This window comes from Hemitrygon akajei, chromosome 3 (genome assembly GCF_048418815.1).
Source record: "Hemitrygon akajei chromosome 3, sHemAka1.3, whole genome shotgun sequence".
In the NCBI taxonomy this organism is placed as follows: domain Eukaryota; kingdom Metazoa; phylum Chordata; class Chondrichthyes; order Myliobatiformes; family Dasyatidae; genus Hemitrygon; species Hemitrygon akajei.
In genome coordinates, this window is record NC_133126.1 from 159,551,788 (window position 1) to 159,578,023 (window position 26,236).

Genomic DNA, 26,236 nt, shown 5'->3' on the forward strand with positions numbered 1-26,236 from the left:
CAAGTACACCTAGATCTCGTTTTACTTCCCCTTTTCCTAACTTGACTCCATTTAGATAGTAATCTGCCTTACTGTTCTTGCCACCAAAGTGGATAACGTCACATTTATCCACATTAAACTGCATCTGCCATACATTTGCCCACTCACCCAACCTGTCCAAGTCACCCTGCATTCTCATAACATCCTCCTGACATTTCACACTGCCACCCAGCTTTGTGTCATCAGCAATTTTGCTAATGTTACTTTTAATCCCTTCATCTAAATCATTAATGTATATTGTAAACAGCTGCGGTCCCAGCACCGAACCTTGCAGTACCCCACTGGTCACAGCCTGCCATTCCGAAAGGGACCCGTTAATCGCTACTCTTTGTTTCCTGTCAGCCAGCCAATTTTCAATCCATGTCAGTACTCTGCCCCCAATACCATGTGCCCTAATTTTGCCCACTAATCTCCTATGTGGGACTTTATCAAAAGCTTTCTGTAAGTCCAGGTACACTACATCCACTGGCTCTCCCTTGTCCATTTTCATAGTTACATCCTCAAAAAACTCCAGAAGATTAGTCAAGCATGATTTTCCCTTCATAAATCCAGGCTGACTCGGACTGTTCCTTCTACTGCTATCCAAATGTGTCGTAATTTCCTCTTTTGTAATTGACTCCAGCATCTTTCCCACCACTGACGTCAGGCTAACCGGTTTAACAGGCTAACCCTGTTTTCTCTCTCCCTCCTTTCTTGAAAAGTGGGACAACATTAGCCACCCTCCAATTAGCAGGAACTGTTCCTGAATCTATAGAACATTGGAAAATGATTACCAATGCGTCCACGATTTCTAGAGCCACCTCTTTAAGTACCCTGGGATGCAGACCATCAGGTCCCGGGGACTTATCAGCCTTCAGACTCAACAGTCTATCCAACACCGTTTCTTGCCTAATATAAATTTCCTTCAGCTCATCCTTTACCCTAGTTCCTTTGGCCACTATTACATCTGGGAGATTGTTTGTGTCTTCCCTAGTGAAGACAGATCCAAAGTACCTGTTCAACTCAACTGCCATTTCCTTGTTCTCCATAATAAATTCACCCATTTCTGTCTTCAATGGCCCAATTTTGGTCTTAACTAGTTTTTTTGCTATTCACATACCTAAATATTCCTGGCTAGTTTATCTTTGTACCTCATTTTTTCTTGGCGTATTGCCTTTTTTGTTATCTTCTGTTGCTCTTTAAAAGCTTCCCAGTCCTCTGGTTTCCCGTTCATCTTTGCTATGTTATACTTCTCTTTTATTTTTATACTGCCCTTTACTTCCGTCGTCAGCCACGGCCGCCCCTTTTTCCCCTTAGGATCTTTCTTCCTCTTTGGAATGAACTGATCCTGCACCTTCTGCATCATTCCCAGAAATATCTGCCATTGTTGTTCCACTGTCTTCCCTGCTAGGGTATTGTTTCATTGAACTTTGGCCAGCTCCTCCCTCATAGCTCCATAGTTCCCTTTGTTCAATTGTAATACTGACACAGCTGATTTTCCCTTCTCCTTCTCAAATTGTAGGTTAAAACATATCATATTATGGTAACTACCTCCTAATGGTTCCTTTACCTTGAGGTCCCTGATCAAATCCGGTTCATTGCACAACACTAAATCTAGAATTGCCTTCTCCCTGGTAGGCTCCAGTACAAGCTGTTCTAAGAATCCATCTCGGAGGCACTCCACAAACTCCCTTTCTTGGGGTCCAGTACCATTCTGATTCTCCCAGTATACCTGCATGTTGAAATCCCCCATGACAACTGTATCATTACCTTTGCGACATGTCAATTTTAACTCTTCATTCAACTTACACCCTACATCCAGACTGCTATTTGGGGGCCTGTAGATAACTCCCATTAGGGTCTTTCTACCCTTAGAATTTCTCAGTTCTATCCATACTGACTCTACATCCCCTATGAAGTCTGGTGTATTGCTCATCAAAGCAGCCTTAGTGTTTTCTGATGGAGAAGCTAAGAGTGTCACCACAGGTGCTAATCTTGGATAACTTCAAGACAGTACAGTTCCTGTGGACATTCTGTGCTTCGTTTGTTTGAATGTCATCAAGTTAACTATGATTTGATGTAATTTCATGTAATTGTCTCGACTACTACCAATTCAAGTACTCAGGTCATGATTTTGAAGAAGTGTTTTTCCATCATAGAGACAGTTTTTTAAAAATCTAGTTCAGGAAATACTATCATTATGAAAAGCTTTGTCTACATCTCAGCAGAGCAGGCCTGGTGAGTTAACTCTATGTATGCTTTAACAAAAAGTCCTGTTCTCTTTTAAAAAAGGCAAACTGATGAAAGCAACATAATGACAGCAGTTGGCCTGTGTAAAATAGACAGAGGAACATCCAAGCAAATCACACACAAAATGCTGGAGGAACTCAGCAGGCCAGACAGTATCTATAGAAAAACTGAGAGACCTGCCAAAGGGTTTTGGCCCAAAATGTCGAATATATTGTTTTCCATAGATGCTGCCTGGACTGCTGAGTTCCTCCACCATTTTGTGCATGTTGCTCGGATTTCCAGCATCTGCAGATTTTCACTTGTTTGTGAGAGGAACATCCAAGGAGCCAGTCTAGATTGGGCACCAACTCCCAGCAGAATGAGGCTTCCTGCCACTGACTAGAATCAAAGGGAATACTCCCAAGCTCACCAAAAATCAACTTTGTTTTATTGTCACAGAATTATTGTCAAGTAGCTACCCCGATGGCTATAAATTTCACAAAATATAACAGTGTTTGAAGTTCACCAGTTCCTAGACTTCCTAGTAGACTTGCTGATCCAACCAAGCGTTACGTGTATGTTCACACTGTCATTCAGATGTGAAGGTGAGTATCTAAAATGCAAGCCTGACTTACAAGTATTACACACTGCTGGGATTTTGATCTTTAACTCTTATTACATTTTTTCCCTCAATTTGGAGAGGAAATAATTCAGAGCTTCAGGAATGAACACTGCAGCTTGTAAGCAAACTTTAAGTATAGAGGGTAGAATGTTGCTGCGATTCAGTTTTGTAAGAAGCATCCCAGCATTCTGAAACAACAGTGTAATTACCATGGAAATGTGGCAAATATTGCTGTAGGTTATTTTTCACTCCCACAGACTAATGGCATTTACACACCATTTTAAGCCATGTTGTTGTTTACTGGTTCAGTTAGAAGAAGGGTCAGCAATTTAAACATTCAAGCTCTTACCCCATGCACACTTTAATCCATCACTGCAATTAAAAACAGTCAACAAAAGTTCTATAAAACTCCAGTATTGCCTAGGCTATTCCAAAAAGACTCCCCAAAGGTTTCTATCTGCAATCTAAATGAGGATTTGAATTAGTAAAGTGAAATGCTAACACTATGAGAAACAAAAGGAAATGTTTATCCCTTATTTGAAACACCCTGCGGCTGTTGAGATTTTAAGAATCAATAATCATGCTAATTATTTACTCTGACCAAGCCCAGCATTTCGACTGGAATGCAAATTGTAGAAAAGGCAGAGAAAAAAGTTTGCAGCTAGAATAACTGAAACATTGTAAGGCATTTTATCATGTTCTCAGAAACATTGTGCATTTACATTCCAAAGGAAAATGTAAAGGCATTCCTGTAAGCAAAACACAAAAGAGGAAGAAAGAAAATAGGAGTTTCAAATATTTATACAAATGTCATTAGATTGAATTCTCGAAAAGTACATTTAAGCTCCATGGGTTTGATGATGATATGCAACAACCCCACTTCACTCACCAGAAACAAAAGGCAGAGAGCTGTGAAAATTGGCTCAGCAATGCAATTTTTTCCAGTGTTACTTGTGCCTGTTTGCATCCAATTTTCTCCTCACATTATGCACTTATTAGGTATTTGGGGTAGCAGACTAGCTTTAAGCATATCAAGTCAATGCATCATGAGCTCACTGCTTGAGAGAAACTGATCTGATGCAACTGGAGCCACACTGCGCCATGATGTTCCAGCTAGAGCCATTTGTTAATCATGCATAGGGAATCCTACATTTGGCAGGAGGTGGAATCTTGTGTGCATCTGACATTTAAAGAAATTCTTAATGAACTGGGTTGTAAATTGACTAGAAATAAAGAAGGCTGAAGAGCAGTATGGTGTCTGCTATTGTAAGAAAAGAAGAAATGGAGCAGTAATAGAGCATTTAATCTCTTGAATCTGCTCCACCTTTTAATGACATTGTTGGTAATGTAATTTTGACCTTAACATAATTTTCCTGTCCTTACCTTCTCATGTCCATTAACTTTCTTGTAGTTCAATTTCTGTTGATCTTCTCTTTGAGTAGAATCAGTAACTTCCTCTACAGCTCTCTGAAAAATTCCCTCAGTCTTCTGAGAAAATAAATTCCTCATTTTAATCTAGATACCCCAACTGGGTAAACATCTCTTAGCATCCACCCAGTCAATTCCCACAAAATCTTATACACTCAATGGCCATTTTACTAGCTACATTTTCTACCTAATAAAGTGGCAATTGGGTGCATGTTTGTTGTTTTCTGCTGTTGTAGCCCACCCACTTCAAGATTTGACATGTTGTACATTTCAGATACTCTTGTGCACACCGTTGTTGTAACACTTGATTAGTTAAGTTGCTATCACCACTGTCAGCTTGAACCAATCTGGTTCTCTCATTAAAAAGGCATTTTCACCCACAGAACTGCTGCTCATTGGATTTTTTGTTTTTGTTTTCCATACCATTCTCTATAAGCTCTAAAGACTGATGTACATGGAAATCCTGGCAATTTCTGAGATACTCAAACCACCCCACCTGATACCAACAATTATCCCATGGTCAAAGTTGCTTAGATCACATTTCTTCTTCGTTCTGGAGCTTAGTCTGAATGATTGAGTCTCTTGACCATGACTGCATTGAGTTGGTGCTGCATGATTGACTAGATATTTGCATTAACAAGCAAATGTACAAGTTTACCTACTAAAGTGGCCACTAAGTGTAAATGTAAAAAGATTACTTGTCATTCTTCCAAATTCAATCGTCAGAAGAGGTTCTTCCTATAATCTTAAGAGATTATTGTAGCAGAGGTTGGGATTATAAACCTTAAGTATAATCTTCAACAGTCTGGAAAATAAGTATGTATTGTGCATCCTTACTTTGGGCTTTTGAATGCAAGTCAAAAATCTGGTGAATAGGATGAGAGTGTCACAACCACGGATTCGGCAGCACAGCAGATTCAGCTATTACACTCATGAATATGCACGTCAGCTAATTGTTATTTCATTGTGATAGTATTTAACTCCATTCATTCCATCATAGTATTTGTTGAGACTTGAACACAGCAACACTTCGCTGCCTACTTGCATTCCAACTTGCCTGAGAAATTGGACTGTCCAGTCAACCCACTCTGAAGACTAGCAGTATTTATTTTATTCTAAGTTGTTCTTTTTCAGCTGCAGTGTAGGTTTCCTTTTCCAATTGAGAGTTTTAGTTAACGGCCCTACTTGGCCTAGCATTTATTGTTTTCTTTTCCTTTTAACACTGTTTGCATTAAAGTCTGTGATCTATCGACCTGCTTCAGTGTCTCTCACTCCACACTTGGGCTGTATCTGAACCCAGTGACAGCAAGTCTTGACCACACAAAGATGGACCCAGCAGAGGGAGAGAGTAGCTGACCTTGGCCATGAGATTCATCGGTCAGGGTGATTCATCAAAGCAACAATGTTCCATTGGAATTCCTATGTATGAAATCTTGTTTCTGTCTCCAGCATGATAAAAAGATCTTGCCAAGTAATGGACCCAGCAAGGTTTGAACAGTGACGTTTTGACATGAGTGACTTGAGAAGAAGGTGCCTTCTATTCTCCGTGTATGTTCTGACTCTACATTCTGAGAGTCCTGACTCTACGTTGAGTTTCATCCGTATCCATTCCAAGCTTTTCAAGTTACAAATACCCAGGCTCTCAGCTCTGAGGTCCTGTGACTCGAGTCTGCAGAACAAATGAGCGCTTCAAGCAAGCTTATCAATTGATTCAACAAATTATCATTGAAGCCAATTCTGGAAGAACCCTTCTCCAAAAGCTAATCCCTGACTGAAGTGTGCAGATACACAAGTAAAGTAACCCTATCAAGAATATTTTTAACCTCTTGATGAAAGTCAAGGTACAGACTGGGAAAATTGAACTTTTATGTAGCAAATTAAACAGATCTACAGAGAACCAGCTAGCTTAGCGATGAAAGATCTGTAAAATTGAGAGTATATCCTAATTGCCTCTGGAACAATTGTGAAGGATAAAACACTGTGAGCAAGATTTCAAAACAATCCTTCTCTAGGTTATAAGTTTCATGGTTCCCAAGGACTTTTCTCTATGTTCCCAAGGCTTTTTTCTCCCACTTGTTTCCAAGGCTTATTCAATGTGTTTAGTGTCTCCCCATCTCGAGGACTCACAAGCTCTCTCTGGGCCCCGCTTGAGGTTTCTTGATCTCAGTCTGTTGGGGTTACCAAGTCTCTCAGTCTCCTTGCCTCTCGAGTTCCCCATGTCTCCCTCTCAAGTTGCCCAGGTCTCTCGAGTCGTTCCTGGATCTCAAAATTTCAGATCTTCCAGGTATAGGGTGGGGGGTCCTGTAGTGACTTCCTCAGACCTGCGTAGGGTATCAGACAGCATTGGGCTCTGAGGTTTTTGGAGCACCTGAACTGGTTAGTTGTTGCTCAACAGTTATTAATGGTTAAGAGTTCCATGTGTTTTTCTCGAGCGACTCACTCTTCGTAATGTGGTTTCCTGGTGCTTTTGGTTTAAGTTTGTTAAATTTATTTTGATAGGCTCAGGGATTCTGTGTTAGTTTTATTGTTGAAGCAGATGCCCAATTAGCTCCAATTGGAGGGTCTGCATTTTGAAAATGATTCGTTTCAGCATGTCATTTGGTCAAGCTACCTCTGTAACGGCTCTTGGTTCTGTCTCTACGTGGAAGACTTTGGCTCCGATATTGGCAGTGCACACCATGGCACTTATCTACCAGCATCACTGAAGGACATCTTGGACAAGTCCCTTATCCAGGACTTCCAGGGGGCACAGGTCTGTGGCATCTCAAGAGGCTGCACCTGGGGGGGGGGGGGGGGTGGTGGCTGTCACAACCACGGATTCAACAGCGCAGCAGATTTGGCAATTGTGCTCGTGAATATGAATGTGTCAGCTAATTATTATTTCATTGTGATGGTACTTAACTCCATTCATTCCGTTGTAGTGTTTGTCGAGACTTGGCACAGCAACACTTCACTGCCTGCTTGCATTCCGCTTTGCCTGAGAAATTGGACTGTCGAGTCAACGGACTCTGAAGACTAGCGGTATTCGTTTTATTCTTAGTTGTTCTTTTTCAGCTGCAGTGTAGGCTTCCTTTTCCATTTGAGATTTTTAGTTAACGGCCCTATTTTGGCCTAGCATTTATTGTTTCCTTTTCCCTTTAATACTGTTTGCGTTAAAGTCTGTGATCTATCGACCTTCTTCAGTTTCTCTCACTCCACACCTGGGCCATATCTGAACCCGATGACAGAGAAGGGCTGGAGAACTGCATAATGTTGCTTTTGAGATAGTGCCCAGCAGAACACCCTTTCAGTTAGTCCTGACGAAGGGTCTTGGCACAAAACGTCAACAGTGCTTCTCCTTATAGATGCTGCCTGGCCTGCTGTGTTCCACCAGCATTTTGTGTGTGTTGTTGACCCTATTTTTAATGTATGTTTGTGAAATAGTTCTCTTTTGTTAACCTGATGGGCAAGAATACCTGCAGAGATGCAACTTTCTAAAGACTTTCAAAATTTGCTGCAATGAAAATTATACAGTGTAGGCTTGGCTTCAACCAATACCTCAATATAACCTTACATCTTACTGCCTACTTTCAACACACTTTGTCTTAACTGCTACACTTTATTCTGCACTCTGTTATTAATTTACTTTGTTATGCACTGTTGTAATGAATTGATCTATATGTACAAGTTTTCCCACTGTACTGTGGCATATGTGACAATAATGAATCAATTTAACTTCAATTAACATTAGTAACTTAAAAATATGGACCGCATGGATGTGTGCTGAGGCATAAACTGAAAGGGAACTTAATGATAATTTTGTGGGTCCTACATAATGTAAGATGACCATGGTTAATTTAGACTTACTTGTCCCAGCTCATGATTTCCAGCATTATGCTGTTTAGATCCAACATATCACGAACACATAACATAAAGGATGAATTTTGAGGTGTACTTAAAAGGAGGAAGGGCAGATGGAGGAGCCAGTGTACGATAATATTGGATTTACCACTGATAAACGAAGACTGGATGATTAGAATGAGCAAAGAGCAATGCTACAGGGATAAAGGCACATAAAAGCCTGGAATGTAAGTAGACTGCAACAGTTACAAGCTGAGAACAGGTAAGCTTTCTATTCTTATGATTCATTTTAATGCCATAAAATGTGAGAATTATATTTGTGGTCAATGCAATGTAAATTTTAAAATGACATGGATATAACAGATCACATCATTCTTTGAAGCAGTATTAAGTATAAAGCTGCATTATTATTACTATGGATCGCAATTCAACATGCAATGCAGAGCATATATCATATCATCTGCTTTAATTCTGCCTTCACTACTGCTATTCTAGTTTTCCCTATAAATCTGTGACAATATTAACTGGAAATAACATTATCAGCATGCTATCAAGCATTTATAAACCTGCTGTCATGCAAAATATAAGTTTAGCTCTAATTGTATAACATTGTTGGAAGTAAAAGCTGCACTCTGCTAATTTCTTTGAAAACTAGTTAACATATTATGTTCATCCGTAACCAGCAAGATAAATCAATAATACTTCAGTGAAACAAGCCAGAACGAACACAATGCACACAAGAATCTCCAGTGCAGGAAATAAGTGTACGCTACATATTTTGTCTTCTATTATATAATTACTGCACATTCTTGTTTGACTGTCATTTATAGGAAGTTATAAAAAACTTACAATATAAGAAGTTTATGCCCTTATATAGTACTTACTGGAACACAAAGAAGCTCACCAAAATGAAAAACTTCTTTAAATCCCTATTTCTTCCCACAGTACATCTGCCAAAAATGTATGGCACCTAGACAAAATATAAACATTATTTAACAAGCCCACCATTGTTAGTTTTTAAAATATTACAACAGCATGATCGTCAGATAAAAAGATCCTTCACTTATATCCAGTTGTTTCACAGTGATCATAAACCACCATCAGAATCAACACTATGTTAACAATAGATGGGCTATACAACTCTGATGAGAATAAACCAGGAGTGTATCTCTCTATGGCACAGATATGCCTGCACATATGGTTGTACTAATCACCACTCAGAAGGTAATGATGTTTTTTGGATATTCAATACCGTACCAGGATTCTCATTTTGCTCCAGAACTATTTGAAATAAAGTTTAATTCATGCAAAATGTCTCCTCTCCTTGGATATATGAAATTGTCGGTATATATAATGTTTGAACATGTGATTTAATATCCTTTTGTAACAAACACAGAGATCATGCAGATGCTGGAAATCCAGCAGAAGACACACAAAATGCTGGAGGAACACAGCAGGTCAACATTTCGGGTTGAGATCTTTCATCAGGACTGGAAAGGAAGGAGAAAAATGCCAACACAATGACTAATTTAGAAGTTCCTGTACTGCCTTTGCCACATTATGACCTGAACGAATGTATAAGACACAGGAGATAAGAAAAATGTTATGATGACAAGAAGCTCAAAGGTCAGTGGGGAAATTTGGAAGTGACAGAAGTATTGATTTAAAATGCAGACAGCTGCTAATTGATTACAAGTAATAATCAAAATCAAGAGTCCCAATGATAACACCCACTGATCAGTTGCCAGTGTCTCAAAGGGTGACTTTAAGAAAGCATATAATTAGTAAGACAAGTAGTGAAAAAGAAGGAAGATGCTATTGAAGGAGTTACCAGAAATTGTTGTACCAAATGATCAGCAGTATCTTATCAACATTCTTGACAATTTCAATCCCCTTGACTTTATTCTGGTGCCATCATATACAAGTAAGCTGCTATGTTCTTTGGCAGTGTTTCTAACAGAATTATATCAGTTGAATATCAAATAAATATTTGAAATGTGTGTCTTGGCTTTCCTTTCTATAGTGTATGTGTGGGGCATCAGATTTTAATTTGGAGCAGAGTTTTGAGAAACGTTGACATCACAATGTCAGCAACTGTGTCAGGGTTCACCGTTTGCTTGGCAGGCTGCAAGTTAAATTCCCGGTATCAGGAAGGAGCTGCCATTGGCCCACAGAAGCATTGGAAACGTGAATAGAAAATTGGCTGTCTTGCATACTTTAGCAGATTTGACAGCAGAGGTTTTAGTAACAATTAATGTCCCTCGAATCTGACACTGCTACAGAGACCAACACAATGCAGTTCATCAATATCCTCCTTGCCAAGGAAGCCCAAAATTATGCGAGTCAACAGCTTTTCCATGCAGAATGATTGTTTTTTTGCAGTTGGCATTTTTTAGGGTTGAGTGGATTTGGCCTGGGAGAGTAATCTCATCAATACAGGGTTACTCTGAAATACGAGCAGGAGAATGTTCTGGGAGGCTGCTACTTATGGCAAACACGTTAACATTGAGGAATACAGTATGTGGATTCTGTGACTCGCTGCAGTGTACTGAGGATGTTACCATCGCAAAACACATCCGGGTGAGGGCAAATCAGAAGTAAAGGCTTACTGTAGAGGTCTGTGCATGGCGATCGTGATGTTGCCATTAGATTGGAGGACATGACAGCCCTCAAGGAAGCAAGAACAGTGCTTTCCCGCTCCATCAGGAAGGTGAAACAGGAGCATTCTCAGAGAATGCACAACTACCTATGTGATACCTGAGGCATGAGGGGTGTGGCAGGGAATTCAGAGGATTACAGACTACAAGTCTACCCTGCAGATCAGCGACCAGGACCTCTCACTCCCCGACAGACTGAATGTCTTTTAAGACCAAAAGACCATAAGATATAGGAGGAGAAGCAGGCCATTCAGCTTATTGAGTCTGCTCTGCCATTCAGTCATGGGTTGATCCAATTCTTCCATTCGGGGGGGGGGGGGGGGTGTGAACACAATTACCAGGTATAACAGGAACCTGTTATTGTAATTGACAAATCCTGAAAAGGACTACAACTTTAACTTACTATTTGGCTTTGGGGCATCAACCTCTGCTTGAATTTTTGCGGCCCCCTTCTGTAAATCTTGTGCATCAGTGGCATGACCACAATAGGTGATGCCTGGTTTAAAGAACTCACACTCAATGCATTGCGTCTAAGCCCATTATCTTTGAATCTTTTTAAAACTATCTTGAGATTTGGAGCTGTTTCTTGTTATCCTTACTGGTAACAATGATGTCATCCAGGTAACACTGCTTGTCTGACCAGCCTTGAAGCACTTGCTCCATAGCTTTCTGCCAAGCCAACTCAATACAAAGCACTGGATGGATGAAGAATTACAGAATTGGAGGCTGCCAGAAACCTATCAATAACTTAGAATGCAACTGAAACATTGTAACATCTTGGTGAATGAAGAATATTGGGAGAATCCCTATGAGGAATGTGTAAATTTTCTGTTGTGTGAAGCCCATTTCTCACATTATGAGCACGTACCAACAGAAAAGCCAATGCCTTAGACCATCACAGTACTTCAGAAAATACCCTTTTGTCAGGACCATGAAGCGGATGGCAGAAAATCAATCTTCTAAAAATCTATTCTAGGGCACTGAGAATAGCTACTCATTACCAAGGTCTCAGCAGGCTAGGCATAGGTATACAAGAGCCCTGTTAGAGACTGTCATGCCAAATGTTAGATAACTAAGTGGATTGATAATAACAAAACAAAATGGTGCTTTTGTAAATACTTAATTTAAAAAAGTACATGAAATGGCTTTGAACATTTGTTTATCTCTCAGGCATCTGGCAGCTGTTACCGTTGCATCTGCTTCTCATTCTGTGTGGGTTGGGTCTAAAGGACAACAGTGCCAAAAGCACATTCTTTGGCATATCTACCACCTATCATTCCATGTATGCAAAGTTCTGAAGTATAAGTCATACAACTGATGAGTACTGTACTTGCTACAGTTTAGAACAATGAAGTGTATCTCACTGAAACCAACTGAATGTTAAAAGGTCGAGATAGAGTGAACGTAGAGAGGATATTTCTAATAGAGGGTGAGTGTAGGATCAGAGGGCACAGCATCAGAATAGAAGTACATCCGTTTAGAACAGAGATGAGGAGAAATTTCCTTAAGCAGAAGGTGGTGAATCTCTTGAGTTCATTGTCACAGATGGATGTGGAGGACAAGTCATTGGGTATCTTTAAAGTGAAAGTTGATAGGTTCTTGGTTAGTAAGTGCATCAAAAGTTACAAGGTGAAGGCAGGAGAATGAGTTTCAGAGGAAAAATAAATCAAGCACGATTTGGTCATCTCAATGCTGGAGCAAACTCAATGGACCAACTGGCTTAATTCTGCTACTATGCCTTTTGATCTTATGGTGCATAGTACCGTTTGCTGTCCATTTCCTACACTGGCATCCTAATCTACTTCAAGGCTCCAAAAGACTAGTTCAATTGTTATCACTCCTCTTCGCTTCTGCATCATTGTAGCACTACTTAGCTGGGTGAGAATCATGGGAATAGGAGGTCACCCAATGGCTATCACAGTCCTTCCTACTGCTGATATAAGATGGAACATTGGAATTACAAGGAATAAAACTTTTGATCACTTTGCACTAAAATCAAGTATTTCGTCCTAATTGTGTTCTTTCTTGTAAAGGTTGTTTAATTTATGGTAATACATGTTTTTGTGTGAACATTGCTTATATAATGTTCCGTGCCCGTGATGCTGCTCCAAGAAAGTTTTTCATCACTTGTGCATGAATGTACTTATGTATTTGGCATTAAATTCAACTTTGACAGTTGAAAAAAAATCCTCTCTCACACACAAATTTTCTATCATATTATTTTGCTTTATATAACAACTGCAGGACCATTCTCTGAATTCCATGAAAAACACCTGAGAGAAAGAATATGTAACATCAGGGCTAGCTTTCCAGATCTCAGGAATGGAAACTTTGCTACCCAAATGCTGTTGGGGAAATTCTTCATTCAGGACACACAATACCACAAGTCAAGTCAAGACAAGCTTATTCTCATTTAACTATATACATTTATACTGCTAAATGATACAAAGTTTCTCTGGATCATGGTGTAAAGCACATTAGTGCAAATACTTCTGGTGAGATGGAGCTGCATTCGGATGCAGCCACCTCTCAGGGATCAATGAAAGTGTATTTTTTTTTCTTTTTTAAAAGTGTTTTTTATGATCACAAGACAATTCTACCCCAAGAACTTCAGGTACTGCAGGGCTATCCCGTCAGGAAATAGCTCGTTGATCGAAGTAGCTGAACTGGTGTCAGCGATGGAGCTGACCGAGGTGTCAAAGGAGCCAGCTGGCATGTCGGAGAAGCATGCTGGGATGCTGGAGGAACCAGAGGAGCTGACCAGGGTGCACACCATGTTGCTCCCTGTTACTCAAAAGTATCAGAGTTGGTGCGCCAGGACAGCATGCGGTATCACCGTGGGTGATACTCTCAGACATTTCTCTTGCAATCACAAGACCTTGTTGGACATTGGTAATGTAAGATGCCGCAGGTCTGATTCCCTTGTTTGGAGTTGAGACAAGATGATGTGGGGGCTGTGGAGCCTCGGTTGTAGCAAGAACTAGGACTCAAGCCCCAAGCTTGCCTGCTGCTGTAGTCCAGGTGAGGAGATGTCAGCGGGAGTGCAGTTTGGCGTCTGTGCTTGGTTGGGGGCTGGCCTCTCCCATCAGTGCTGCCCTCCTGTGTTCAATTGGTGGAGTGACAGGCTAGATTGTGTGTGTCTGCCAAACTATTGAGAGATTGTACTATCAATTTGCGGGACATGTCACTCAATGTCTTGGACTATACGTTTTTTTTTGTGTGAATATGTTTGATAGCTATTTTGAATGTGTTGTGTATGTTTTGAATCTTGGCCCCAGAGGAACACTGTTTCATTCAGTTTGTATCTAAGTATGATTGAATGATAATTAAAGCTGATTTGATTTGATATAACACACAATAACTTAGGAAAGTAAGAATTAAATCTCCATATGAATTACACATACATAAAGAATGTCAAGTGCTTTGGTGAGTAAGACCCTGGCCAGGGTCAACCCACACAAAGCTGCGGAGTCCAACAACATACCAGGCTGGGTTTGGAAAGACCCAGCTGACGGAGGTACTGATGGATATATTTCACATCTCTCTGGAATAATCTATGTCCCCTTGGTTTTCAATGTGGCAACCATCACTCCAGAACTAAAAAAGGCAACAGTAACCTGCCTAGATGACTATATCCCGTGGCATTAATATCAACTATTATGAAATGTTTTGAGCGGCTGGTCATGGAGCGCATTAAAGCTTTACTCCCAGCTATATTGATCCTTTCCAGTTCGCTTATCACTCAAATCAAAAGAATGACAATTAAGGCAGTGTCCTCCACTCCATCCTGTCCCACCTGGGAAATGGGGCCTTGTATGCCAGATTGTTTTTTATAGAATTCAGCTTGGTGTTTAACACCATCGTGACTCAGAAACTGGTGGAGAAACAGTCCTCACTGGGTCTCACCACATCCCTTTGTAACTGAATCCTAGACCTCATAACAGACAGGTCACAGTCAGTCTATAGGCATCCGTTAGTCTCGAGAGAGGATTTGCACCTTGGGCAGGATTGTATGGGAGACTGGCAGTTGCCCATGCATGGAGTTCCCCTCTCCACACCACCGATATTGTCCAAGGGAAGGGCAAGAGCCAATATAGCTTGGCACCTGTGACGTCGCAGAGCAATGTGTGTTTAAGTGCCATGCTCAAGGACACAACATGCTGCCTTAGCTGAGGCTCGAACTAGCGACCTTCAGACCGACACCTTAACAACTTGGCCATGCAGTCAGTCTATGTTGGTATGTTGGTCTATGTTGGTAGTAATGTTGTTAGTCCCATTATACTGAGCACAGACACTCCCCAGGGCTGTGTACTCAGCCAGCTGCTGACGCACGACAGTGTGGCAAGTTGGTGGATGACAAAACCATGTTGACCTCATCAATGACGATGATGAGTCAGAGTACAAGGTGGAAGTGGCGTGGCTGGTGGACTAGTGTGAGAACAACCAAGAAGCTCATTGGGGACATTCATGAGGAGGGCTGCATACACAGGGATCTCACCCATCCATCCAGCATCCTCTTTGACATTCTACCATCAAGCAGGAGACTCCGATGCATAAAAACAGGAACAGTCAGGATGGGAAACAACTTCTTCCCTCAGGCCAGTAAGCTTCTGAACTGTCCACCACATCACATTTGGAGTGTCACAGGATAATTAGTACTGTACCTTACAATATACAATTTTTGCACTAACTGGCCTATAATTGCTTTTCTCCTGCCTCTCTCCCTTCTTGAAGAGTGGACTGACATTTGCAAATTTCCAATCTTCCGGAACCATTCCAAAATTTAGTGATTCATGAGAGCTCATTACCAATGCCTCTACAATCGCTTCAGTCACTGCTTTCAGAACCCTGGGGTGTACACCATCTGGTCCATGTGGTTTATCTTTCTTCAAATCTTTCAGTTTCCCAAGAACTGTCTCACTACTACTGCTAACTTCACACACTTCATAACCCCTGACACCTGAAACTTCTACCATACTGTTAGTGTCTTCCACAGTGAAGACCGATGCAACATACCCATTCTTTTCACCCATCATTTTCTTGTCCCCCATTAATACCTCTCCAGCATCATTTTCCAACAGCCTGATATCCACTCTTGCATCTCTTTTGCACTTCATGTATTTGAAGAAACTTCTGGTATCTTCTTTAATATTATTGGCTGGCTTACTTTCCTATTCCATCTTTACTTTCTTAATGACCTTATTAGTTGCCTTCTGCTGGTATTTGAAAGCTTCCCAATCCTCTAACTTCCCACTATTTTTGCTGTATTATATGCCCTCTCTTTGACTTTTATGTTGGCTTTGATTTCTCTTGTCAGCCACAGCTTTTTAAAATACTTCCAAATTGCTTCCAGAAATTCCAGCCACTGTTGTTCTGCCATCATCCTTGCCAGTGTTCTTCTCCATTCCATTCTAGCCAACTCCTCTCTCACGTCTCTGTTATCCTTTTAGTCCACTGTAACACTGATATATCTGACTTTATATTTTCCTTCTCAAAATTCAAGGTGAATTCAATCATTTTATGATCACTTTCCCCTAAGTGTACTTTTACATTAAGCCGTCTAATCAATTCCCATTCATTGCACAACATCCAGTCCAGAACAGCTGATTCTCTAGTGGACTGAACCACAAGCTGCTCTAAAAAAGCCATGCTTAGGCATTCTAGAAATTCCTCCTCTTGGAATCCATCACCAACCTGATTTTCCCCATCTATCGGCATATTGAAATCCCTCATGACTATTGTAACATTGCCCTTTTGACATGCATTTTCTATTTCCTATTGCAGTTTGTAGACCACATTCTCACTACTATTTAGGGGTCTGTATACAAACCCATCAGGGTCTTTTTCCCCTTGCAGTTCCGTAGCTCTCTCCACAGTGATTCAACACTTTCCCACCCTATGTTCATCACTTCTTTCTACTGATTTGAGTTCATTTTATACCAACAGAGTAATGCCACCCTATCGGCCTTCCTGCCTGTCCTTTCAATGCAATGTGTATCCTTAGACATCAAACTCACAGCATTAATCTTCTTTCAGCCATGATTCAATGATGCCTACAACATCATACATGCCAATATGTAACTATACAAGTTCATCTATTTTATTCTATATACCATACACATCCAAATACAACGCCTTCTGTCCTATATTCACCCTTCGATCTTGTCCACCTTTTACATTGCAACTCATCCTGTTGACTCCAATTTTGCCCAATCATTAGCCTCTCCTAGCCAGGAGTCTTCAAGTTATAGATCAGAGAAAATGGGAAGTAAAATGTGAAATGTTCACCTTGGTTCTTACATAAAGAAATACTTCCAATACTTCTCAATTTTAGAAGTAGGATTTCAATTTGTTATACCTTGCAATTAATTGGAGAATCATGCAGAAATAGATGACAAGTTTAATTTTCAGACCAGTGCTGAATTAAATTGTAAAATCTGCTTTTCTTTCATTCCCAAAATACTGACAAAAGAAGGATAGAATTAAGACAAATAGTCTGGGAATTTAATTCCCCAAGTTTCTGAAAGAGAACACATTGTTTTTTCCCATGCATTACAATTTTCCGTGAGCACTTATCTCTGTGAAAGGGCCATCTATCCCTGGGAGAATTAGGAATATAACTGGTTCTACCTTCACTGGATGTAATAGTTCACGGTTTTCAAATCACATTATTCAATCACTCAAATGCCTTTGCATTTTTAGTGTTTTGAAAAGTGATGGCATGTGAATATAGCCTACATCTAATTCTTTTAGTCTCTAGGCCTATTTTGCGCAATGTTTTAATCAGTTCTTTTGAATTGTAGTAAGGATGTTCCCTGAACATTTAAATATACATTATTTAACTCCAATTTATGAAAGTCTAGAATAAACAAGACTCCGTTGTGAATAACAAGGGCTGTAAGATTTCTTGTAGTACAAAATAATGGTTCAATGGATTGATGAAAGGACATTCATGCATCTTGGAAAACAAGAGGTTTCACAAGAGAGCAACTCAGAAAAATCATGACATTAATAAAGTGTCACCCTTTGCTGTATGGTAGTTCAAATATCTCGGAATCAGCAAAAGGATTTGAGTACAGCAGCAGGGAGGTTCTACTGCAGTTGTACAAGGCCTTGGTGAGACCGCACCTAGAGTACTGTGTGCAGTTTTGTCCCCTAATCTGAGGAAAGACATTCTTGCCATAGAGGGAGTACAGAGAAGGTTCACCAGATTGATTCCTGGGATGGCAGGACTTTCATATGAAGAAAGACTGGATCGACTAGGCGTATACTCACTGGAATTTAGAAGATTGAGGGGGGATCTTATTGAAACGTATAAAATTCTAAACGGATTGGACAGGCTAGATGCAGGAAGATTGTTTCCAATGTTGGATGAGTCCAGAACGAGGGGGTCACAGTTTAAGGGTAAAGGGGAAGCCTTTTAGGACCGAGATGAGGAAAAACTTCTTCACACAGAGAGTGGTGAATCTGTGGAATTCTCTGCCACAGGAAACAGTTGAGGCTGGTTCATTGGCTATATTTAAGAGGAAGTTAGATATGGCCCTTGTGGCTAAAGGGATCAGGGGGTATGGAGAGAAAGCAGGTACAGGGTTTTGAGTTGGATGATCAGCCATGATCATATTGAATGGTGGTCCGGGCTCGAAGGGCCGAATGACCTACTTCTGCACCTATTTTCTATGTTTCTATGAATAGGAAGATAGAAATTCTAGTTATATACAAGGGTGAATATGTATTGTTCAGTAGAGTTATAAGGGACTGCTCCACAACATAGATATAAAACAATAAACAAAGGCAGTACCTACCTATGGTGGTGGATGTCAGATCCTGTGACAATTTGAAGGGGAGACATGAAAGTTTTCCTATTGTCTTGGCTGATTTTTACCCCTTAAGTAATATCACTCCAGCAGAGAGATTCTTATGGTTTTATCATCTATTTATCTTTGTGCTAACTGCCACACCTGAACATAATAAACAGCTGCTCTAAAGGATTTTATTTGTCATGAAGCTTTTGTGGCACTTTGTGGGGATCTTAAAGGCATTACCCAAGCAATTCTAAACATTTCTATATAAAACAAGTGGAAGCATTAAGATATTAAACTTCAATTTATTAGAAAAGTAATTTACATTGACTATCTCTGCAAGAACATTAGGAACCATCTCTTGAATCTGCTCTGTCATTCAATGTGACATTGGATGATCTGTATCTCAACTCAGTACTTCCATCATATCAGTTGATGTCCTTTCCTAATATTAATCTACCTCAGACGTTCGATCTCCAGTTGTTGCATCCACTGCCATTAGGGGCAGGTGCCACAAATTTGCATAATTAGGAAATACATTGCAAGAAAAGTTAAAAATGCTACTGGTATAAACAAAGAGGTATTGACCCATGTAACCATTCCTACACAATATACACATAAACCTTTCAGTTACTTTGATAGCCTGTCCATGAGCAGAAACTGATTTGAATAGGTTGTTTCTGGGATGGAATTCACACAGACACAGCTATGTGCTCATGAACTATACAGCTTTCAGAAAAGAAAGGAAAAATGCAGTAGCTGAAGGTGGTAAACAATTATTTCAAATTTATGTTAGAGCTTCAAAACTAAATCTCAAACAGTATGTTTTATTAAGTAAGATTTGATGCTTTCCTTTGACCCTTTAAAGTAAGAGGAATATTGTGGTAAAGTGGTCATTGGATTCTAAAAAAGTCACACTTTCTGATGTGTCCTATTTTCACTTTTAAAATAAACAGCTATGCTCCTTGATGTGATATGAAATTTAACAATAAATGATTCACACTCTACATTAAAATGCCTGCTACGATTTGTGATGCTTGGATTGCTACATTTAGAAAAATCTCTTAGGTATTCTTTTTGATAAAAAAGTAAGTAATTCAAGATGAAAAGAAATGCTTCAACATAAATTATGTTTCAGTCAACACCTTAGAAGTTCACACATTTTGGTTATCAATGGTAATTTTAACTGCCTCAATCGGAATAATATGTAAAGTATCTTTGCAACAGTGAGAGGGCAAAAAAAAGGACTTAATTCAACACCAGAATTTCAATCCTACCTTGTGCTGCCTAACGTTAAAATTCAAGAAAATACAATTTTATAAAACAGTCAAGATGGATGCCAGCTTAGACTGATCAAATCCACTATCTTTAAATCATGAAGTATTGAAAGCTTCCCACAAAATCACTTGTGGAAAATGAATCAGATTTTACTATAAATAAACTTCACTATTTTACATAGCATGCATTAGAGAAGCCATTGATTTGTAGAGATGAAGTGAATGATGTGAAGAAACTTAGGTGTTAATATTGAGCCTGAATAAGAGTGTAGAACAGAGCCCAATATTAACTTTCCTTAATTTTCTGAACTGAATTTTATGGAAGTGAAAATTTAGAAGAGATGGGAAAACAGCCGTTACTTTACTGTCACGTGCCTTACATTACTGCATAAAAATATATATCTACATAATGCACATCTACATAAAACTAATTCTTATTTGTTCGATGAATAATGTGGTGTGCCTAACGGCTCTTTTACCATCTCTCTTAGAGAAGAGGAAACACGTCACAGCACCTCATGCTGGAAACAACTCTCCATTCTGTATCCAAAGTGTCCTAAATTGGGATTGGCTTTCCAGTAGGGAGAGTGGTGATGGGAGTTCTAAAGTTGCAATGCTAATCTCTGCAACTGTCCATGCAACAGAAGCAGAAATCTTCAGATTAACCCAAATAATTTACAGCAGAAGGACTCAAATAACATCTGCACCACACCTGTTTCAGATGCATTTGTCACTGGAATATTGATTTAGGAATGTCCCCTGAACAACAGCACGGGGTGTAATGAGTAGCATAGAGTGTTTACTAACACAAAGTATCCACTTACATACTTTATAATGCATCATTACTGCACGCACAATTTTGATTAAATAATTGTTTACCTAAATAACTGCATAAAAATAATCTGGAAAACTTTGCGTTATTCAAAATATACTTCTCTTTGTGGCGTTATTTTATCAAGTTTCATCAGGATAATGACTCCAATCACATAAACTCTTATAAGAATGGTCTATTCTGAATTTTCCACCCTACCTAAATGATAGCATTTACAACATCGTTGATCCATCATAAAGATAGATGACTAAACAGAAGTTGGGACCAGTGAATATATAAATTGCAGTCTAATAAACCCTTCTTAATTAAACAGGTCCAAAGTCTGCACCACCTTCCCTGAAGGGAATAACCTGAGAGCCACTGAGAATGAAGTTGAAGGCTAATATTGCCAAGTTTGAAGGGGTGAACTGTTACAAACTGTGCTGGCACCTAAATATATAGATGCAACCTGACAAACAGTTGTGATGCTTGGAACTCTAACACTGGGCATGGACCTAAATCGATCCTATACATTTTATCCCATTGGAACCTGCTGGTTTTGGAAGCATAGAATTTACCTACGTTGTTTGAAGCAAATGCATTCAAACACAGAAGTCCCCAACTTACAGATATATTCAATACTCCTGATCTGCCCATTCAATACACACCTGAATTCCCATCCCTCAGTGTTTACATGGAGACTACCTCTCACATTCTGTATCAGGATATCGGTGGAGTTTTTAGGCAGCACTGCTAAAGCAATGGCTTCCATTTGTAAAACAACATTTATTCAATTTGTAATTTATTTATTTATGTGTTTTTAGTGATAACTGGTTGTCATTTTAAATTAATATTTAATTATTAATTCATTTAAATAATTAACTTAAAACTATATTTTATTCTTTTTAAGTAAGTTTTAAATATGTATGATTGCCTGCAACTTTCAGAGATATTAAGTACCCTCAAGTCTTTTACTTTTAAGTTGGGGTCAGAGCTTCCTCAGGTCAAACCAATCGGCCTGTACTCAGAGCAAAATCGTGAAATTTGGGGGGATGAACTGTTTTGAACTGCACTGACAGCTAACTATATAGATGTACAGATGTGTTGCTTGAGTCTCTGTCTTAGGGCATGGACTAGTTCCATCTTATGCATTTTATTGTCCTGGAGCCTGCTGGTTTGGAAGCACCAATATTTACCCTCGTCAATAGAGACAAACTCAGAATATCGGCATTAAAACACAGAAATCCCCCACTTCTGATTTTTGTTTTGCCAAAACTGATCCTTCTGGATCTTTTTTTCATCTTGACGACACCCTTTCAGAAATAATATGGGTGCCATGGTACCATGGCGGTTAGTGCAATGTTATTACAGCTCAGGCATCCGAGCTCGGAGTTCAATTCCAATGCCATCTGTGAGGAGTCTGTACCTCCTCCCTGTGGAATGCATGTAATGTATTTTCTCTGGGTGTTTCGGTTTCTTCCCACAGTACAAAGAAGTACTGATTAATAGGTTAATCGGTCATTGTAAATTTTCCCATGATTAGGCTCGGGTTAAATTGGGGGTTGCTGGGTGGTGCAGCTTGAAGGTCTGAAAGGACCTATTTCATGCTGTATCTCCATACAAAAGTAGTATATTTATAACACTTAGACACTGAAATAAATTACAATGAAACAAGTTCTAATTTGTTGCTGTGCTCCAAAAATTAAAATACAAGACTATTCCAACTTTAATGATTCTGCCAAAATGTTTTGCCTTGAGGCAGGACTTGGAATTAAGTATAATGTAATTAACTGTAATGTTTCAAAGTCATTGAAGGGTTTCCTTTAATCTGAAGGAAAGAAATTGAGTACTGGAAATCGCAAACACGAGGAAATCTGCAGATGCTGGAAATTCAAGCAACACACACAAAATGCTGGTGGAATGCAGCAGGCCAGGCAGCATCTATAGGAAGAAGCACAGTTGATGTTTCAAGCCGAGACCCTTCGTCAGGACTAAATGAAAGAAAAGATAGTAAGAGATTTGAAAGTGGTGGGGGGGGGGGGGGGGGGGGGAAATCCGAAATGATAGGAGAAGACAGGAGGGGGAGGCGTGAAGCTAAGAGTTGGATAGGCTAAGATAGGCTAGATAAGCTAAGATAGGCCTTCAACTATCTTCATATCATCCACAGACTTGGACACAAAGCCATCAATTCCTTCATCCAAATCACTGACATACAAAATTAAAAGTGGCCCCAACACAAAACCCTATGGCACACTAGTCACTGGCAGCCAACCAGAAATGGCTCCCTTTATTCCCACCTTTTTGTCCGCAAAACCTCTACCCATGCTAGTACCTTTCCTATAATACCACTGGATTTTACTGTAGCTTGTTAATCTTGTGAAGATATAAATGATGAACATCTACTGACTCTTTGTCTATCTTGCTTGTTATTTCCGACAGATCTGTCAGGCAAGATGTCCTGTACCCCAAGTACCCCGGAAGTTCACCCTTAATTTTTGACTCACCCTTAATTAAATGACTCCAACATTTTTCCAATGACTGAGGTCAGGGTAACTGGCCTATAATTTCTTTTGTCCTGTCTTCTCCCACCCCCTCTTCTTAAACAGTGGAATGACATTTACAATCTTCCAAACCTCAGAAACCATTCCAGAACCTAGTGAAAGGTCATTACTAATGCCTCCACAACCTCTTCAGCTACCTCTTTCAGAACCCTACTTGTCTTTATCAGTTGCGGTTTTGAGTATAAAAGTTGAAAAGTCATGTTACAGCTGCTTAAAACTTTGATTAGGTCACATTTAGGTACTATGTAGAATTTGGGACACCACCATTGCAGGAAGGATATGGTGCTGCAAAGAGGATGCAGAAGAGCTTCATCAGGATGTTGCCTGGATTAAAGAAAATTATAAGGAGAAATTTGACAAACTTGAGTCTGCAACCTGATAGTGTACGTAAATTTATGAGACGCATAGGAAGAATGTTTTTCCAAGAGATGAGTTGTCAAATATGAGAGGCCATAGCTTTAAGTGAAAGGTAAATTTACCGGACCAACTTTTTACATCACGATTGGTAGATGCCTGGAACAAGCTGCCAGGGGAGATGATGGAGGCAGACATGACAGCAACATTTAAAAGGCATTTAGACAGTAGTAAGTGTACAGACAAGGAATAGAGGCAAATAGACTACGTTCAGCATCATGCTTGGCATAGATATTGTGGCTGAAAGGCCTGTTCCTGTTCTGTGCAGTTCTGTCTTCTCTGTTTAATGATGAGTGACATGGCTTGTTACAGCTGTTTACACCATTGATGAGCAGCTAACCAAGACTTCCCGTGAAAACCTTAATTTATTTCAACATTGCCTGAATGGGCAATGATTCTCACACATGAAGGAGACAACTGTAAATTAAATTTACCTGCAAGGCTTTTCTGCGATTATTCTTGTAAGATCATAAGACATAGAAGCAGAATTAGGCTTCTTCATCTTAGTTCTAATGTAATATCCTTGAGGCTATGCTCTCTGATTTAAAACTTTCTCATTGCTGGAAACATCCACTTCAAGTCCACTCTTTTCAGACCTTTCAATATACAGTGGGCTTCAATGAGCTCCCCTCTCTTCCTCCTAAACTCCAGAGAGTTGAGGACCAGAGCCATCAAATTCCTCTCATGTGTTAAGCCCTTCATCCTGGGATCATTCTCAAACACCATCACATAATATGGGGCCCAAAACTGCTCATAATGCTCTCCCTGTGGTCTGACCAACACCTTATAAACCTCACCATTACACTGTTGCTTCTGGTCTCCTGACATTCCTACTCCTCCTTGACAGACAGTTCCTCCCTCCTGGCTGTTACTACACTGATGAAAATACCAGGCTTCTTTCACCAGGCCAAAGCCTTCTCCCTCTTCCTCTCCCCTGCAGTTTCTCTCTCCTCCAAGGCAATTGAAATGTGTTGCTGGTCTTTGAGTCTCATGCGAAGAGGTCCTTTAAGATTTGATGTCTTTCTTTGTAAAGTGTGCAGCAAAACGTTTCAGCTATCTTTGATAGCTATCTACATGTATTCTGGTCAGGAGTCAATCAGGCATTGTTTAAACCATCTCAAACATCTATTTTTCATGAGAAATCTGAATGGATGTTAGCGCAGATTGAGTTTCTGGTTTAGTATTTAGTACACTAAACATACATTAAGCACAGATCTGGCAGGAATTTCTCAAGGGAAATCAGCGAGTGACATTGCCAGAAATCAAGGAATATGCAATGCTAGCATTCACTTCAAGAGGACTGAAATATAAAAGCAACAATATAATGCTGAGGCTTTATAAGATATAGATCAGACCACATTTGCAGTAAAATGAGCAGTTTTGGGCCGCTTATCTAAGGAAGGAGTTGATGTTCTACAGGATCTAAAGGAAGTTTATGAGAATCAACCTGTTAATGAAAGGGTTAAGGTACAAAGGGTGTTTGATGGCCCTGGGCCTGTATTCACTGCAATTTAGATGAAAGGCAGGATCTCACTGAAACCTACCAAATATTAAAAATCTGGGATAGAATGAACATTGAAAGGATGTTTTCAATAGTGAGATATTCTGCAACAAGAGGGTACAGCCCTTTGAATAGAAAGATTCTTTAAAACAGAGATGAGCGCAAGTTCTTTAGCAAGAAGATAATAAATTATTGTGTTATTGGGTTTGCTGACTGTGAAATTCTAAACTCAGATAAAGACATCAAATATATCAAATATATTTTGATATCAAATATAGATAACTATGAGCACTCGCACTAAAGGAATGTTATATTGTAAAAACCACTCTTCAAAGACTAGTTCACTTCCCTGTTTATCCACCATGCTAAGTTTAGCTGCCAATTCGCACTATTTGAACAGTGGGTTCCCTCTCATTACCAAGGAGAAGATATCTCTAGCTCACAAAGTAGTTTAAACGCAGTTCATTTATTTTCAGTGATACTCATTTAAATCCAAACAACATTCATAAAACACATTTAAAACTCAGAGGGTTCCCATCTTATAAAATATTTCCAAGTTACATATGATTTCTAAAACACACAGGACTTCCAAAGCATAGGCACAATTCCTATAAGCTAAAAAAGACATATCCAGGAGCCACAGAAGACCCAGTTGTTAGTCGCAGAAATCAAAGGCAGGAAAATGGATTCTAGATCATTCATGTTTCTGTCATACTTCTTGAGATTCCTGGAGAATTCCTAAAATGCCTGAACTGCTATCTACATTGACACCATTTCTTTGCCAATTGTGTGACTTTACACAGGTGATATTTTTTCAAATATCTTTCAACATAAATGCTGTATAATTTCTGGAGGCAGAGATCCCAGGTACCCATAATTGCTGCTGTGAAACTGACTTCCTGACTACATAAATCTTCCAATTTATTAATCCACCATCTATTGATATGCTAAGTGATATTATCCATCTGGTCTGAAAGCTTCCTTGAAGTAAACAGCTTAGCCAGTGTTGTCTACTTTGAAACAAGCCAAATTAAAATAACCCATTGTCTTACAGTGCAGCTCTGGAGAAATCAACCCAG